This window comes from Alosa pseudoharengus, unplaced genomic scaffold (genome assembly GCF_046254945.1).
Source record: "Alosa pseudoharengus isolate Yale_2024_CS ecotype anadromous, Long Island Sound unplaced genomic scaffold, YU_APseudo_1.1 YU_APseudo_1.1_scf_8, whole genome shotgun sequence".
NCBI lineage: Eukaryota > Metazoa > Chordata > Actinopteri > Clupeiformes > Clupeidae > Alosa > Alosa pseudoharengus.
In genome coordinates, this window is record NW_027468870.1 from 7,429,204 (window position 1) to 7,446,075 (window position 16,872).

Here is a 16,872-nt window from a genome sequence, read left to right on the forward strand (position 1 = left end):
GGATTTCTTTTTCAAGGGTATCAGTAAAATCAGTGTCAACCACAGCACTGATTTATTCAGGCTGCTCTCTGTGACCTATTGCGTTACAGGATCAATGGCTGCAGGGAGTGTGTGTTCGAGTGTGTGTGTGTGTGTGTGTGTGTGTGTGTGTGTGTGTGTGTGTGTGTGTGTGTGTGTGTGTGTATGTGTGTTTGGGGTTGAGTAATACACATACAAAGGCTACAGAAGAATATGCTTACCCATGCTGATGGGGAAAGACCCTGGTAAGTGTTACACAGAAAATCAATCAAAAGATGGAAAAACTCTGAACGAACCGTCTGATTACCCAGACCTCTATTTTGTATCAAGTCACCAATTTTTATTTGTTTTGGGACTTGAGAGTAATGGAGCAATTCGATTTAAACAGGAAGCAGATTTTGAAAGATATTAAAATATTGTTATCAAGTGCAATTATCTAACAATACTGGTGAAAGAATTATTAAAAAACAGCATGAAAGTATGAAATCAGTATATTATTCTCAAGTCAGGAATAAGAATAGGAATGTATGGCTAGACATAAAATGAGAGATCTTGGTCAGACAAGCACTTTTGTTTTTTTGCAAAGGTATTATTTACGCGAGAAGAATTTATTAGTGGTTCATTGGGGTATAAGTCACAATAAAGATAGAGGGATGGTTGGAAAAAGCATGGATTAAATATAAAAGGAAATATCCCACAGAGGATAAATGTTTTTCTAGTTAGTTAATCAAATGCACCTTTTCTTATGGGAAGTGGCGCGGGGGGGGGGGGGGGTTGTTTGGCGAGCTCATGTTACAGGGGGCAGATTCTGGAGGCTGAGATAATTATAATGGCCTGGGAGCACCAGAGAGAGAGACGTGCTCAGCTGGGATGAGGTGCTTTCTCTCAGGTTTTGTCCAAGCCGGGATCCCAGCTGTCTGATATAGCTGTCTGTGGCCCTCTGAAGTGCTGGTCATCCAACACCCTGGTGATGTAACACTCTGGAAGAGGGAAGAGGCTAGTCACCATGCTCAGCGTCAGATTTTTTTCATTTTTTTCCAATTGTTCAACAGAAGTTCAATTCATGTGACCTGAGTTTCTAAATATTTTATCCAGTTTTGTTCTGTAAACATGAAATGGACACCACCAGTAACTGTCAGCATATAGATGCAGTAGATCAACAAGTAGGAGCTGTAGGTCATTATCGAAAACTCACCTATTTCCGCATAATCTAAAAGGGCGGAAATTGGTTCTTATTACGATATTTATTCTCTAACATCATCTACCGGTATACGGTCACATTCTCTCTCTGACGTGTCTGGTTGGGAAAGGGTTCTTAAAATGTTTGGGAAACAATTGTTTTTTTTGGAAACTTACCGCAACTTTATCTTCCCAGAATTCCAGTAACTAATCAACAGTGGAGTGTTTGAGGATTACAACCGGTATGGCAAGCCTACCTGGCCCTGGCCGTATGGGCAGTATAAATTCTAGTGGATTTCGGGGTGGGGGGGGTGGGGGTATTGTTGAATAATGAGAAACAGACCTGCAGCGGTGTCCACAGTCTGCACACATCCACGGAGTCATCCAGTGCAGAGCAGACACCGCACCCCTTTCTTTGATGACTAATAACTCATCCTGTCTGCCTGAGAGACCTAAAACAGAAATACGCAGAAAGAACGAACCTCCAGTAAGTAGAGACGAGGCATATGATAAATATATACACAGACATAAGGCCACATATCATGCCAGGAGGAGGAAAAGACAGTGGCAGATACAGAGATTAAAGGTGAGGAATATACTACATATGAGGTGGCCATGTGTGGTATGGCTGTTTTCATTCATTGCATTGACGCTTGCATATCCCAGCTAATAGAATGTGAATGTGGGAAACTGTGAGTCCAGTGTTTCACATAATCATGTTATAAGCCCATTAGTATTTCAGTTTATCATGGTTTATGGCTATGTATGTAGATCTAAGGCCACCTGTGGTGTTTTGATGTCTATGTAACCGCCTGCACCTTTGTAGTTATGTACAAACATTTAGATGTTTTTGGTTTTATTACATTTAAGCTCCCAGTCAATCATAGTGTAGTCATGCAGACATCAGTTCGTTTGGCCAGTGCTAAAATATGAAAATGTGTGTTGAGGTTTGCTGATTGGATTTGAGGCTCTTGATTTATGTTTTTTCTCAGACAGTGTGAACACAACGGTCCGGACTTGCCTTTCCCAGCCTTCTCTTGGCTGTCAAAATGATGTCATGTGGGAATGAAATCCCAGATATTCAGTGACAGTGGATTTATTTTTGATAATAAATTCAAGGGCAGAAATGGAATAGCAGACGAGTGATCCAGTAAACACATGTCGTCCGACGCCATCGCAGAGGTGAAGCTCAGAAGTCTGGCTCATTTAGGAAATCAGACAGAGTCAAAGCAAATGCCAAACAAGCATCTTTCGCCTCGCTGCAGCATTTGTAAACACCGTGCAGTTATAGATTTAAAAATGGTGGGGTCTCCATATCCCTGTGCTAAGCCTTTTTGGTTAGTGCTATTTGTTGTTTTCCTGTGCACTGGGGACACATGGTTCTGATTTGGTTTTCCTCTTGTGCAAGGCAACTCTCAAACAGAGTTACCTTAGCAGCTTTTTTGTTGTGAGCGTAGCCCCACTGATCGCTTCCCTGGGCCATTATGCTAAACTGGCGGTGCACCCCAACCTGTGCTAAATCTCAGGAAGTCCCTGGTAGAGCCTGCTGTTATTGTACAGTTGACCACAGCTGGACGTGGCTCTTGCCCATAATGTCTTTGACGGGAGAAGTCTGTTGATCAAACAGCTTGAAGCTGATGGTCTCCCCCTCCTTACCTCACTGCCTGTTTTTCTCAACAAAAAAAAAATCTCTTGAGAGAGTCCTAAGAGTTCTACAACATCCCATGCTTGACGCTCACTTATGTCAATTAAGTTTCACAAGCTTGAGCCTGTGTTTACATCGTTACAAAACACTGGCCATCTCTCCCCAACTGGGCCCATCTGGAGAGGATCTGCCTTATAGACCCGAACAGCGGCCCGTTTTCACACACACATACAATGCATACACACACACACACACACACACACACACATACACACACACACACACACAAATGAAATGCACACACAAACAGGTACACATACAAACACACATGAAAACATGTACACACCGGCACACACACACAGGCACCCACATGCACAGGCTTACCCTCTCAAGCACACATATGCATACACACACACACACACACACACACACACACATTGAAACACACATACGCATATGGAGAAACTTCTCAGAGACACACACAAGGTTCCTCTTTCTCCAAGGGTCACGGCTAAGTAAGCAAACGGCCCTGGTACTCCAAATGAAGCAACCTCCTGTATCTCCTCTCCTGCTCGCTCACTCCCTTCCTCACTCTTTCCACTCGGGACATCTTTGGTGGCAGGGCGGAGCAAGCGCGTGGGGAGACTGAGGGATGGCTTAGCAGAGACGTTAGGCCCATAGCCAGCACCATGAGGAAAGGGAATGTTTTCACAACTGGAGTGGATTTACTTTCACTGGAGAGCTTGTTATATACAGCCACATTGTTTTGCGACCAACAAACCCCCTCTGAGCTGTACACAAATGCAGCTATTGTAAATTCAGGGAGGTTTCACTTTTCCCAAGGCCTTTGTTTTACTTATGTGTCTCTATCCCCATTGTCTAGCCATTGAGGCTGTTGACTATATTATATGGGAGAGAATATGATATATTGGTTATTGTAATGTTGCTGCTGCTAGTTTTTGAGGAACGCACAAGTCACCGCTGCCCTGGAGCCTAAAGGATAATGGCAAGAAGGCTTATTATGGTTTTGTTGTCAGGATTGGTTACTGGTAAAATGATGTTCTTCAAAACTCAATAGTTGTATCTATCCAGCTGTAATGTGAATCATTATATCACTTCAGTCTAAGACTTCTATAGTTAGATTTGATGTTTTCAGTTTAATAAAGCTTGGGTGTCAGGAGCCATCTGAAATAGGGCTGGGACAAAATATCAATATTGTATCATATACGCATTAGCACTAAACTATGCTTAATCATACTAACTTATATATGCTTAACCCTCCTGTTATGTTCATTTCATGTTTACTAGTTTTGTGTTCCTAGTCAAAAAATGCATTATAACTTGTTAAAAATCCATAGTAACACATATATTATCATCTAATGTTGTAATATACCTTTATATCAACTTAAGCACTATTAGATATTACCAGTTTTGAACTTCCATTTGCTAGTTAGCTTGCAGGCCTCATTGACTTGAGCTCATGCAAATCAGAAAGGGAGGGAAAGGAAGATTCTATTGGGGAAAGGCACCAGTGGGGACTGGCATAGAAGCAAAGGGGGGGAGGGAGTGTATGTTTGTGTGTGTATGTCAATGTAGAGAAGCACAGACACAGATAAGGAGTTTTATTTTTTTTGACTCTGAAGAAGACGCATGGGCGTCGAAACGTTAGTCGGTTTGCACTAGTCTAATAAAAATCACTTAAAGCGTTGTGTGCTCTGGTCCTGCTCCTTGGCTCTTGTTAGACCTTGGGTCTCCTCTTTTGACTTCTGCGTCCTGTTCCGTGAGCACCAACCAGGCTGAAGCGCAAGTGACCCCCTTCTAAGGAGTTTTATACACTGACAATTTTCTTACCCATTCATTTGTAATGGCTGGTCATTTTTGACCGGGAATACACAGTGTTCTAAAGTTAAGTAAAACACCTAAATTGTTATGAAAATTATAAAAAAAAAATTGTGTGTTCAGATGCCCTGTTTTACAAAGTCATGAATCCTGTCAATGAATGAGTCAGAATAAATTAACAATATTTTTGAGAGAACTGAATTGTCAATCGGTCACATTTGACCACGACCACAACAGGAGGGTTAATTATAATCATATATACCCTCTAGGGTTGCAACTTTTTTTTATTTATTTTTTTGCAGTATGATAATTGTCTCCACATTCACAGTTCACAGTATAGTGTGTGTCTGTTTGTAAGTCAGAGGTTACCATATTTGGGGATGATTTAGAATGATGCTCTACAAAAAGGGGCAAACAAAACTTTGAGAACACCAACCCATATGTGTCCTCCTTAGGGTAGCCACTTACGGCCACTATATACAACTTCACTGTAAAAGAAGGTGCAGTGGGCCACCTGTGTATCCTGGGGATTGAAGCATCACTTCCCCCACTGTACTGCCGGGTCACTGGCGTTGGTCAGTGCTGTCACTGCGCGGACCCCCACCTCTCCGCTCCACTCGGGCGCCCGCTTGATGGGGAGCAGCTTGACCTCCCCCTGCAAACGTGTCCGTCACTGTCGAGCTCGGCTTTCCGCTCTCGGCGGGGGTCGCGATACGCCGCTCCCCGAGCCCCCTCCTCCGGTTTTGATCTCACTGCAGTCATAATACGGGATTGGGTTTCCTCTGGCCGCCTGCTTCCAGGATAGCGCCCCATCGCTGTAGATCCTCTATTTGTTCAGTGGAAGTTTCTCATTTAGGAGGAGATCACAGAGAGACCTGCGCACTGTGCTAACCTCGGGGAATAGCCAGGCACAGCTCAATTAAATGCCTTATCTGCAAAAGCTGCTGGAGGATTTTGTGCTTAAGATGAGTGTTCTGTCTACGTCTCTTTACGAGCTGAGTGATTATTGTGCTTCTATGTTTTAAGTAGGGGTTGCATCAGATGAAGAGTTATGTGGTTGTACAGCCGTTAGCTATCTAACATGCTTGTTTTTTTTTTCCTCTGTAAATCATGTCCAGGCTCCTTGAGTTGACAGATATGTCTGTCATCTGTTGGCTTAGGCCTTTGGGGAGCAGGTCACTCACCCTTCTGGAGCAGGGGACTGCAAGAGGCTTGACTGATGAAACAGCTTCCCTTTTATTTGACAGAATGTTTTGATTGCTTTGGCATAGCAACGGACCATATGTCCTGTTCTTTTGGTCATAAAAACAGGGATGAGGGGGTGGGTGGCTGAAAGATTTGCACCTGGTGTTCAACAAACAATGGCTTTTTTATTGATTTATTATTTATCAAATGTGTTAACAACTAGAGCACATGCTATGACACACATTACTTTTAACGAGATTGATACAAGTGGAATTTGTTTGTTTGGACTTGAATATAACATTGATATCAACACAAATCAATCCTCATCTGATGCCATTTAAACATGAGGATCAACTCAATTAGGACTATATTGGTGCATTTATGACATGTAGGACATTCGGAAATCCCGACCAGCGACTCAGGAAAAATGACTTGAATGCAAAGTCGGGTCAGATTTTATGCTCTGAGACTTGCGGAAAACCTCACTCTCATTACAAAGAGCCAAGGTACTGTAATTTATCACAAAATTAAAACTACAAATAGAAACATTCACCTGAGACATTCTCATTCTTACTCAACCATAGTAAGTAGTTCTAATAACTTATTTATGTGTTCCCTGTAAAGACAACGCAAACATGCAATCATGTCACTGCTGGAATCCATATTTGTTTCCCGAGCTGATCTATTGAACACACTTGCTTTGGGAGTTGGGATTTTTAAGGTCAGGTCGTCCGAGTTTACGGTCGCCGTGAAGGCAGTATATATGCATCAACACCGGGTCCAGCACAAAGATGGGTTTGATCAACCTTGGCTTCTTGTTGGGCTTATATTGTGTCCCCCGTAGGTTACACATGCAGGAGTCCTCCATGTTTTCCAGTGCACACATGTCCAAAATTGCACAGGCGTGTAATTTCATGGATTAAATGGACGTGAAAGAATAACAGTGTTCCTAAGGCTAGATTTCATCAAGGCAAGATTTAATGCTGCTCTAATCAAGCCCTCCAGTGGAGCTCGGGTAGAGTTTGATGAATTGTGTAATTGTTCCCCCATAAGTTCGAATAAGATACAAATAAACACAGTCAGTTTAGAGAGCTTTTCTGCCTTTTAAAAAATGCCAGATTTCCTCAGGTATCAACTTTCTATGGAAACTCTTTAGTCCCCCCTGGATTTACTGTAGTTCTGGCAGTGTCTTGGAGACAGCGGCCCGTATTCATGCTGCACCTATTAAACCTAAATGGAAGTGCAGCTTCACTCAGTACAGTGCTGCCAGGAAAAGGCTCCCATAAGCACAGGTTGAGCATCAGGTTTCATGCTACCCAGGGACATCTCCGTCATTTTGAGGTAACTTTAGAACTGATCTCAGGACTGTGGAGCTGTTCACATGCACACATGTATGCCTGCTGGATGATGAGGTTTTTGTCCCATGTTTGGGTTGCAAATGAATCAAATAAGGACCACATGAACTTGACCTGAACCTCTCCACACACATTCAGATGTGTTACTACCTCTAGCGATTATAGGATACGTGTCAAACCGTAAATATGCGGCAATGAAACTTTCTCACTCTGACAATTAAATTGGTGGCTTAATTTGATTGAAAGTTATTGTAATTCAAATTGAAGTCGTTTATATAGCCTATCAACGTAGCCATTATGTACTGTATGTGCTGTAAACAAAATAATATATTCAGATATATTTAGATTATTTCTCAAAAAATGTAAAATGTGTTCATATAAGGTTAATGTTCTGGCAGAAATGACCAGTGAATAGCCTCGATGATATATGCATGTTTAGATGAGGTCAGCACACAAGGCTACCGCCAATGAGGTTTGTTTTAGCCAAGATGGCTGAGGTTAAAGCATTAACATATCATTAAATGGTTACACATCAGTGGATAACAAACTATGCAACATGATGATTACAAGGAGCAATGCAGACATGTTCCATGAAAAATGTTTGGCAGCATTGTAATTTATTTAAAAAAGAAAAAAAAATGAACACAAGGAATTAGTCATTTAGAGGACAGAGCCAGGCTGCAGAGTAGACATTATTTTTGTATTGTGAAATTGGAGGTGATGTTCTGTGGGTTTCTAGTGTTTCTCTGTTTAACTAAGACGCTTATTACAAGAGACAGGCTGTGAGGTTAGAACCAACCATTCCAGTGAAATGAGTAGTCTAGGCTTGTGCTGCAACATGTGCTCGACAAACAATACAGAATAAATCAGACTGGAGGAGCATGACGCCCCGGATCTGCTCCTGACACATAGTTTGTGTGTGAGTAACCCTCTGAGGTATAAACCTATACCCATACATCAGCATGATCTATTAGCCAATAATTCTCTTTCATTTCAATTCTGTCACTACACTCATAACTGCATTTGCCAAATTTTGATGACTAGTAAAAAGGCCTTTCTTGCCTTTGAACTGGAGTGGAATTTGCGAAACTTTTGTTGTGATTCTACGAGTTTTCTTTTTTCTTTACGAAATCAGGTAGTTCCACAAAGCAGGTTTAGACATAAAATTCATCACAGGTAGGGCAGATGTAGAGTAGAAATAATGCTTCAGTTTGCTATCAAAATAAATGACAGACATACAAATGTTTCCTTTGATGTCCATTAAATCCTCAAGCATAGGACCAGGTATCATCTTTGCAAATGTGTTGTATTTTAGCGATAGCCTTGTATCTGTGCACCACACAGACTGTCTAGCTCAGGAAGAATGTATTTTTGGCTCTTCAGAACTCTAGTGCTATAAAAATACACATATGCATGTTTCATACAAATATGGACTTTGATTCGCATCATTAGTCAGTTCATAATTCAGTTCAAATCTCTGGCCAGGTTTCAGATTTGGCAGAGTTCTGCTAAACATTTTAGCACATGCAGGCTCGCTGTAAGTGCTACTGAAACCTGATGTAGACAAATGCATGCATGTATGCATTTGGGGAGCGAAAGATGTGTGTGTGTGGGTGGGGGGAGCAGTCATGTTTCCTGCCATGGTCATTTTTACTATTAGTTTATTTAGGCAGTGTTCTGCAACAGCGCCTTTGTATCCTAAGATGTGGAGAAGGGATCCTTTAGTGTGAGCCTGGTCTGAATTTGATCCTAAGGAGATCGGCAGATGCTGAGGCCATTTATTGGATTTTACCTCCTTCTTTTCACACTTTTTGTGTGAAATAAGACGTTTTCAGATGTAACAAATTAGAAATCTTAACACAGAACACCTGTTCATTTAGTGGCTGTGGAATTTATCATAATTAATGCCGGCTTTGGCACCTTTCCTAATCCAACACTGATGGAGGCCTAGGTGTGAAGTTACTAATTAACAAAAGCCCTGTTTGAAAGCCCAGAATAAAGGCCTTGTGGTGGTCATGAGTTCAAAGGTATCAATTGTTTATGTTTGTTTCTAAATGTTGTACTATTTCCTGTTTTATTTTTGTAATCATTTGCTGCCTTTCAATCTATCTCTCTTGTCCTCTCAAAGTGGTAATTTCATGATTCATAGAGTACTCGTTTAAAACTCATTTAAACAAAGCCGATGCTTTTCCAGGCGTGAACGGACTCGTAACTCTGTTCAGTCTGTGTTTGTGCTGAGGACTAAAAGAACCAATATAAACAGAGCAAAAACAAAAACAGAGTCTGATGAATCACTTCCTCATGGACGAGGACTGGATGTAAGACAACTGTGATGATCTTTTAAGGACATGTTTTGTAACAATGAACAGACAACTTACATCAACTAACATCCATTAAGTGTAGTTGTTAACTTTAAAGTGTATAATACAACCTGTCATATTAGTGAATGTTTATTCATGTTGGTGTGACATATTTTATCCGGCGTCATATTAGGTTACCAATTTACCAAGCTCTGGATGTGAGATCAAATAGATAGAGAATATTATTCATCCCGAGGGGAATTCTTCCTCTGCATCTCACTCATCTGTGGTTATTGAACACACACACACACTAGGAACAATGAACACACAGTGAGTAGTGAGCGCACACAAACACCCGCTGCGGTGCCCGTGGAGCAGTTTGGGGTTAGCTGCCTTGCTCAAGGGCACCCCAGCCGTGTATATGGACAAGGGAGGGTGCTCCGACCGATCGGGGATTGAACCAGTCCCACTCAGTCACCAGTCTGAATCCCTAACCCCTGCTGCCCCCCAATCAGCATCATGGTACATGTGCTTTGGGTCAGTGCTGACCACAACACACAACTTAAGAAGTCAGACCAGCTAGTAAACAGTGCTGAGCATCGCTCAGAGAACATTCCAGATAGCACACCTGAGTACAGCCAGTCCAGTCATATAAAAATATACAATGTTTATCAGCCTACCTTACTGGCAGCCTTTCCAACTTCACTGCTTTTGTGTGTAGCTGAGGCAGGCCAAGCAGCAAATGCATTCCTTAAGCAGCACTTGTCAAACAGAAAAAGTACACTATCCTGCCAGCAGTTGGGCTAACGGCAACAACATCTTACCTGCATCTGGTTTAACAGTCTTGGCCTAAAAGAAAACATGGAGAATAGACCATTACGAGTGCCGAGCTTTCCCGTTTAGCCACAGGTCTTGCCATTCCCATGTTTGATTTCCACTGATTTGAAGCAGTGGACCAGTGGTATCTATTACCTTATCAAACCTCCCAGCTTAGCTCAGGGGATTAGAGGAAGAAAAATATAACAGCATAATCAATGAGATGGTATCAAACAGGGTTAAGCAGTTAAAGCTGTGGATTAAGCTACCACTGCATAGAGAACACCAGTCAGGCCTTGTCATGTGTTGTTCTGTGTGTTGGGTTTTCTACACCCACTGTTTAGTCTGCTGTTATCACAGTAAAGATATTGTTTAAGTAAGTATTTTTGTTCTAAGTTGTCAGCAAGGTGAGAAAGCCAGGGATTGTGTTACCTACAGCTTGTATTGATAGCTGTTATGTCAACAGTCTTTGGGCAGACCATGGTGTGCCATGTATCATTGTTTTGTCTAATAGGTAGCGTTAGCTTTGAATCACTCGTGGCCATCTTTTGCTCTCTGAACTAAGGCCAGATAGTAAAGACAGATAACGGATATATTAACGCTAGGACAAAAACAAAACAGCTCTGTCAGACTGACAGTCTGTCAATTTATTTTGGTTCGTGACAAGTTCTGTATAAACCTACAGGGCAATTTGACTTGAAACATGGATGGGAGTGATTAGGCGCTTAACTGAGTTTGAAATGTCTTAACTGCTCCCACCCACACCTTGTGATAGCACGCTTCGAGTAGTCGGCGTGATGTGAACATCAAAGTGCAGCGGCCACTCTTGTCAAGACTGATCACGATCTCATGGGTGTAGCCCATGTCAGGCTATAGATTTCATCGCCTATTCATTGGCCGTCACTCAGCCCTAATCTAAAGGGAGGCGTTATCAAAGCGAAGGGGCTCTCGTCTTCTGGCCTCTTTTGTTGCTCCCAGTCACGCCGAAGGCAAAATCCCCCAGCTCCCGACAAACCTCAGGGATGTCTGTTCCGAGACATGCCTTGTTATTAACAGAGCAACAAATCTTCCATTCTACGCCGTTTAGTCTCTCATGCGACGAGCTGGCCGTGTTAACAATTTAGTTTGTTTGCTTGGCTGGCGTGATGTCATTGTTGGCAGAGGGGAGCTGTCCTCCAGCTGAGAAGGGAAGCGTGAGGTGGTCACCACGTTTCCTCTCTGGCCGTCAGGAATAGCCCTTTCCCAGAAGAGCTCTTATCACCCGCCGTGGACACTCCTCAGGACGTCTCGTGCGTAATCAGCCAGGCCGCGTCCACAAATGGGAAGCGGACCTGCCTTTTTTTCTCACGCTGGACCCCCCTCGCCCCCTTGTTCTAGGTGCTTGAAGACCATGAGAGATATCCCACAGTGTGGATGATAAAATGCAAGTGAACTGCCGAGATAGGACTGAAACCATGCTCAATGACTTCAGTGATGCAGGCTGTTGACTCTTTGCAGTCTAGTTATCTAACTATGTTATCTGTCAACTGGCATAAGTCACAGCCAAACCCAAACAAAATGATGCAATGTGCTCACCCCCAGTCATTTGTGTTTGCAAGGAAACTGGGTTATCTGGTCAGCTGAGGAATTATCAATATATTGGGGTAATGGGTGCGGTGGGAGCAAAAACAATAGACTGAAAAGTGTTTTGATTCTGATATCCTTTGTCATGTTTGGCACGTCAGTCTATGGTATTTCAAGATTTTGGCAATTAAAGATTTCAAATAACTTTATGTTATAAAGACTCCCAAAAAGACAGATACCAATAAAATACATGCTATATTCCATTGGTCTGGACAAGAGAAAACATTGCCATTGTTTTAAGTTGACAGATTACAAATGGCTGTTATGAGTGCTCGTGTTGTTAGCCGTCCACAGTGAAGCCGCATTATGTCACGTCTGTTTTCCACAAATGAAATATGCTGATGTTCAAAGCAAATCAACATGAATGATTAAAGTAATCGACTGTATTTACTCTCACTTTTCTCTGTCTCACAGGGCCTCCTGGGAAGCGTGGTAGAAGAGGCAATCCTGGTGAGTTGGTGGAGTTTATTGACTCTCTTTGAACTGCTCATTTGCTGAACATCTGTGAGAAATACAAATCAAGTTCTTGTGTGTGCTCTATTCTAGTATGAGCAGAGTATGGCGACAAAGAAAAGAAATTAGAAAAAGAGATTTTCATCACAGAAAATGTTTACATATACAAACATTTCAGACAACAGAGCTTGTCCTGAATAAATGACTTGGTTATTCATCTTGTTTTGTGCCATTTTCTGTTGTGTACATTTTGCGATAAATTCTGGGGAAATTTCGCTTTTGTCCCAAGCATGGCATGTTTGTGTATGTTTGGGCTAGGCTGGTGAATTAAGCTGGTGAGATAGTGGAAAGTGCCTGTCGGCCCATAAGCCTGTTTGTCTCCACAGAGTTGAGGCTGCCCTTGTAATTTCCCAGTGAGTCATTATGAAGGCTTATTGTTTAGGTGATAGTGTTTAAGTCTTCTAGACTAACCGGATCCTTATAAGGACAGAAATGGAGAGACAAGTAGGCTAATTTGAGTTCCTCAGACATTTTGTTGAATCACATTGTGGCCAGAGTGACCACGAGCTATCAGGCCTGGAGGTGAGTGGTTCAAATCAGATGGCTCGGAGATCCAACTGAGATTGTAATAAAGAACATCTTGTAGACCAGGTCAAGGTTTACCACGAGGTGATGGATTGTCGGCAGACATCTGAGCGCCTCTGAAAGGGCTTGTGTGTGATAGTAGAGTGTGAAACCGACAGACAGGGCCTTCTGGGCTGTACAGTAGCCTCGGCTCGGGGATCTGGCACCCAAATGTACATTAGCGCGCTCCTAGTGTATCACAGGTGGGGGGCAACGCTCTTAAATCTTCCTGCTGTCTTTCTCCCTTGGTGGTCTGGCGATACTGCAGGGGATTTGCACTGACACCCTCACTGTTATTCCGTATTAACTGAAGGGAGCAGACCAAGTCTGTGACCACCTATGGTTTTGCATGTACATTACTTGACTTGTTCGAAGCTGTGTAGATAGGAGGGGATATTATCTTCAGTGTGTGTTTTGGGGAGGTTGTCGTGGATATGGACCCCCACCCCACCCCACCCCACACACACACACATTCAGACCTGAACAAGACTGCACTAATACTCACTGGAGCAAGCACAAACGGAGAAGAACTGTGTCTTTGTTCTGTGTTTGATTTCTTTGGCTGTCATGACAGGGGGCTTGGGGGAACGGGGGGGGGGGGGGCATTTGACAGGCTCCAAAAATCACAGCGACATCTCCATAAAAAAGCTCCCCTGCAGCACCTCCCCTGCTGTCTGTGGCCCGGTTTGATCTGCTGAAAACGACCTGTTTTTACATCCAATTGACCATGCGGTCTCCAGGATGGACGCACACACACACACACACACACACACACACACACACACACACACACACACACGCACACACACACAGACACACGCACACACACACGCACACACACATACCATACGCTCTCCAGGATGGACGCACACACACACACACAGACACACAGACACACACACACACACACACAGACACACACACACACACACACACACACACACACACACACACACACACACAATCACAATCCAGTTGTTTCCATTATGGATTGAATGACAAAATGTAAGAGACCAGAAAACAGCTTATCTTCTGGGTGTCATTGGTCATTGTGCAAGATGGATCATTTGTTTAGCCGATAGCATGATTTTCTCCAGGGTCCGAGTCCTCCCCTAGGCCCCCAGTGTCATGAAGCTCTATTCAGTGTTACATTCCGACCGCGATATCAAATCTCCTCTGGCATCTGAATATGACCAGAGACAGACCCCCTTGAACTGTCTCATGCATACATTTCTTGTCTCTTCTGATGAGAGATCAAGGGGGAAACTATGCAGCAGGCATGGGAAATTGCTCTCATCTTAGCGCCGTGCTAGCCTAGCGCCTATCTCCTCTTTATGTCCTGTGACACAGAGAGTATGTGAACGTATGACCTCCCTCCCCAGCGGATTACAAAGAGAGAGAGAAGAAGAAGAAGAAGAAGAAAGGACTTCATTTCCATCAATGTAGCTTTACATTCCTAATATATGTGCTTCATCTAAACTGGTGTCATGTATGGCTAAGCTGTGCATGCTTTATGCCCAGTCTCTTGTTCCGCTGCACCAAAGAGAGCTCTCCCTCAGCCCACACATTGCTTCCATGCTGGGCTCAAATGTTTTTGGATGAGCTTTTGGCGCCTGGATCTAATTCCTCAACGTTGAACAAAAAAAAAACTAAAAAAAAAACCTCATTTGCATTTATTAAAAAATGCATTGCTCTGTGGTGCCCGATGGCACATCCATTCCCACAACAAAGCATCAATTGGGATGGATAAAATATCCAGCAGTTGTTACCTTTGACCCTTTCTACCCAGCGTAAACAGTTTACAAAAAGATTGAGGAGATTGTGTCTCCATATGCTGTGTTATTGCATACATTATCATAGTACATAAACACACATTTGTAAACAAATTGACTTCAGGGCATGTAGCCAGCAGTAGGGACCCTGATGGCCATGGAGTTGTGGTCATTCCTCCACACAACAAGCCCATGCAGGCAGAGAGGGATACTGAGGACAAGCATATTTTTGTCTGTTCCTGATGCAGATGTGGACTTGACGGAACATGGTAGCTCATTCAGGCATCAGGAAATTGAGCTGAAACCAAATATGTCGCAGTAATGCCTTAGTCATCCTCAGTCAGCTAACTACGGTGAGACGTGAGGGACAGACAGCGCTTGTGTAATACTACCTATACAGATGATCAGATAATGACTTATGAAGTAATAGACGTGAGGTGGGTGAAGCTATTAAGCTGCACAGGAGGTCTGGCGGGAATGATGGAGGCTCTGCCATTAAGAGGTTGAAGTGCAATAGCTGTGGTCTAGTCTAAGTCATTTAAACATGAGATGCCATAAAGATGCATGTAAGAGTGGTCTAACCCTTACCCTAACCTTGTCCTTTAGAGGGAAAGTGATGGACAAAATGTTGTATCCTATTGATTTGAGTGACAATGGAACCAATATATATATATATATATATATATATATATATATATATATATATATATATATATATGTATATGTATTTTAATGTGTCAATGCATGGATATATTCAGAATCATTGTGGATTTTCCATAATGAATGCATACTCTTAATTGTAATAGCTATCCATGTCGGTACATGTGATTAGTTTGACACATGTGTCCTCAGTGTTGTGGAGGAAGTTACAAGGCACCAGGAGGTTTCAAATGTGAAGTATTTTGAGGTCAGACATGAGATCCAGGAGGTCTGTGATGAGATGACTGATGTGGAATACTGAGGAGATTTCAGCCATTACTGGGGAGAGGAATAGGGTAGTGTGAGAGTGCTGGAGGTCCTACATATGCATATGAAAGGCTCCGTTTCAGCCAATTACCATGTGGATCTGCACACCAGCCGCTCTGTCCACAGTGAGGCTTGGACATGGCTTGCCCAGAATATTACAGCTATTCAATAGTGTGTGCGTGTGCGTGGGTGCATGTGTGTGCACACGTATGTGGTTCTCCTCATGGAGGCTTGATGATATTGATACAGTAAGTCATTCTCATCAATCAATGAGTCAAATCCAATAACGCCATTATATACCATGTACCGGTATACATTTGATTTAGGCATGATTGAAATCTGTGCGCCAAGTATAATTACCAGCCTAAATATTCTTGTTAAAATCTCTCTAGTCAATCTAGGTATCTGAGAACAGCTAAACAGATAGCTAGATCAATATGTGTTAAAACCCAGAGTGCATATAAACCACTACTGCCTATAGAGATAATGCTGTTATATCTGTACTGTAGGTCATACAGTATGACGTGATGGAATCCTGACATGTGTACTGTGTCTGTGTCCTTCTGCATGCTGTATTTTGCTGCTTTGTTGTTTGATATTCATGAGAACCAGTTACAAAGCAGAATGCTGTGCAGATTTGTCTTGATCAGTCTTTTAATCAAGGTTACCAGCCACATTTGTGCATGTATATTGCCCCACTGTAATGTCTGCATTTCTTTGTTTCTTGTGTTTCAGGAACACCTGTGAGTAGCTTGCCGTGGTCGTCTTGGTAACGTAGAACAAATGCTTTTTGGTTTGTTTGTGTTTTTCAAATCCACATCCACTGGGCTCTGATCTGGTGAGAACCGTGGGTGGTTACGCGTCATTACCCACCATCATACCGCTTCCGCCAAAGCTGCTGTCAACGCCTCATCAAACATATCCACCACTCCACTTTCAACAAACATTGATATTTAGGTTATATTTGAAAAATTAAAAGTGAAAGTGTTTTCTATGCATAACACGTGCCCAGTGAAATGACATTGAGAGGTAGGCTACTGAAAAGTTTTCATGTCAGTGCGCTGATTCTGGAACTACTGAGAAACATAGTATTAGTT

At 42.6% G+C, this 16,872-nt stretch overlaps 1 long non-coding RNA gene across 1 annotated transcript in view; it reads left to right on the forward strand.

The window, feature by feature from the left end:
• LOC143111558 (uncharacterized) overlaps positions 1 to 12,414 on the forward strand; it is a 55,504-nt gene extending 43,090 nt beyond the window's left edge. The window contains exon 3 of the long non-coding RNA XR_012984549.1: positions 12,375 to 12,414. This is a non-coding gene — a long non-coding RNA (uncharacterized LOC143111558). The remainder of the gene's footprint in view (positions 1 to 12,374) is intronic.
• The last annotated feature ends 4,458 nt before the right edge of the window (positions 12,415 to 16,872 follow it).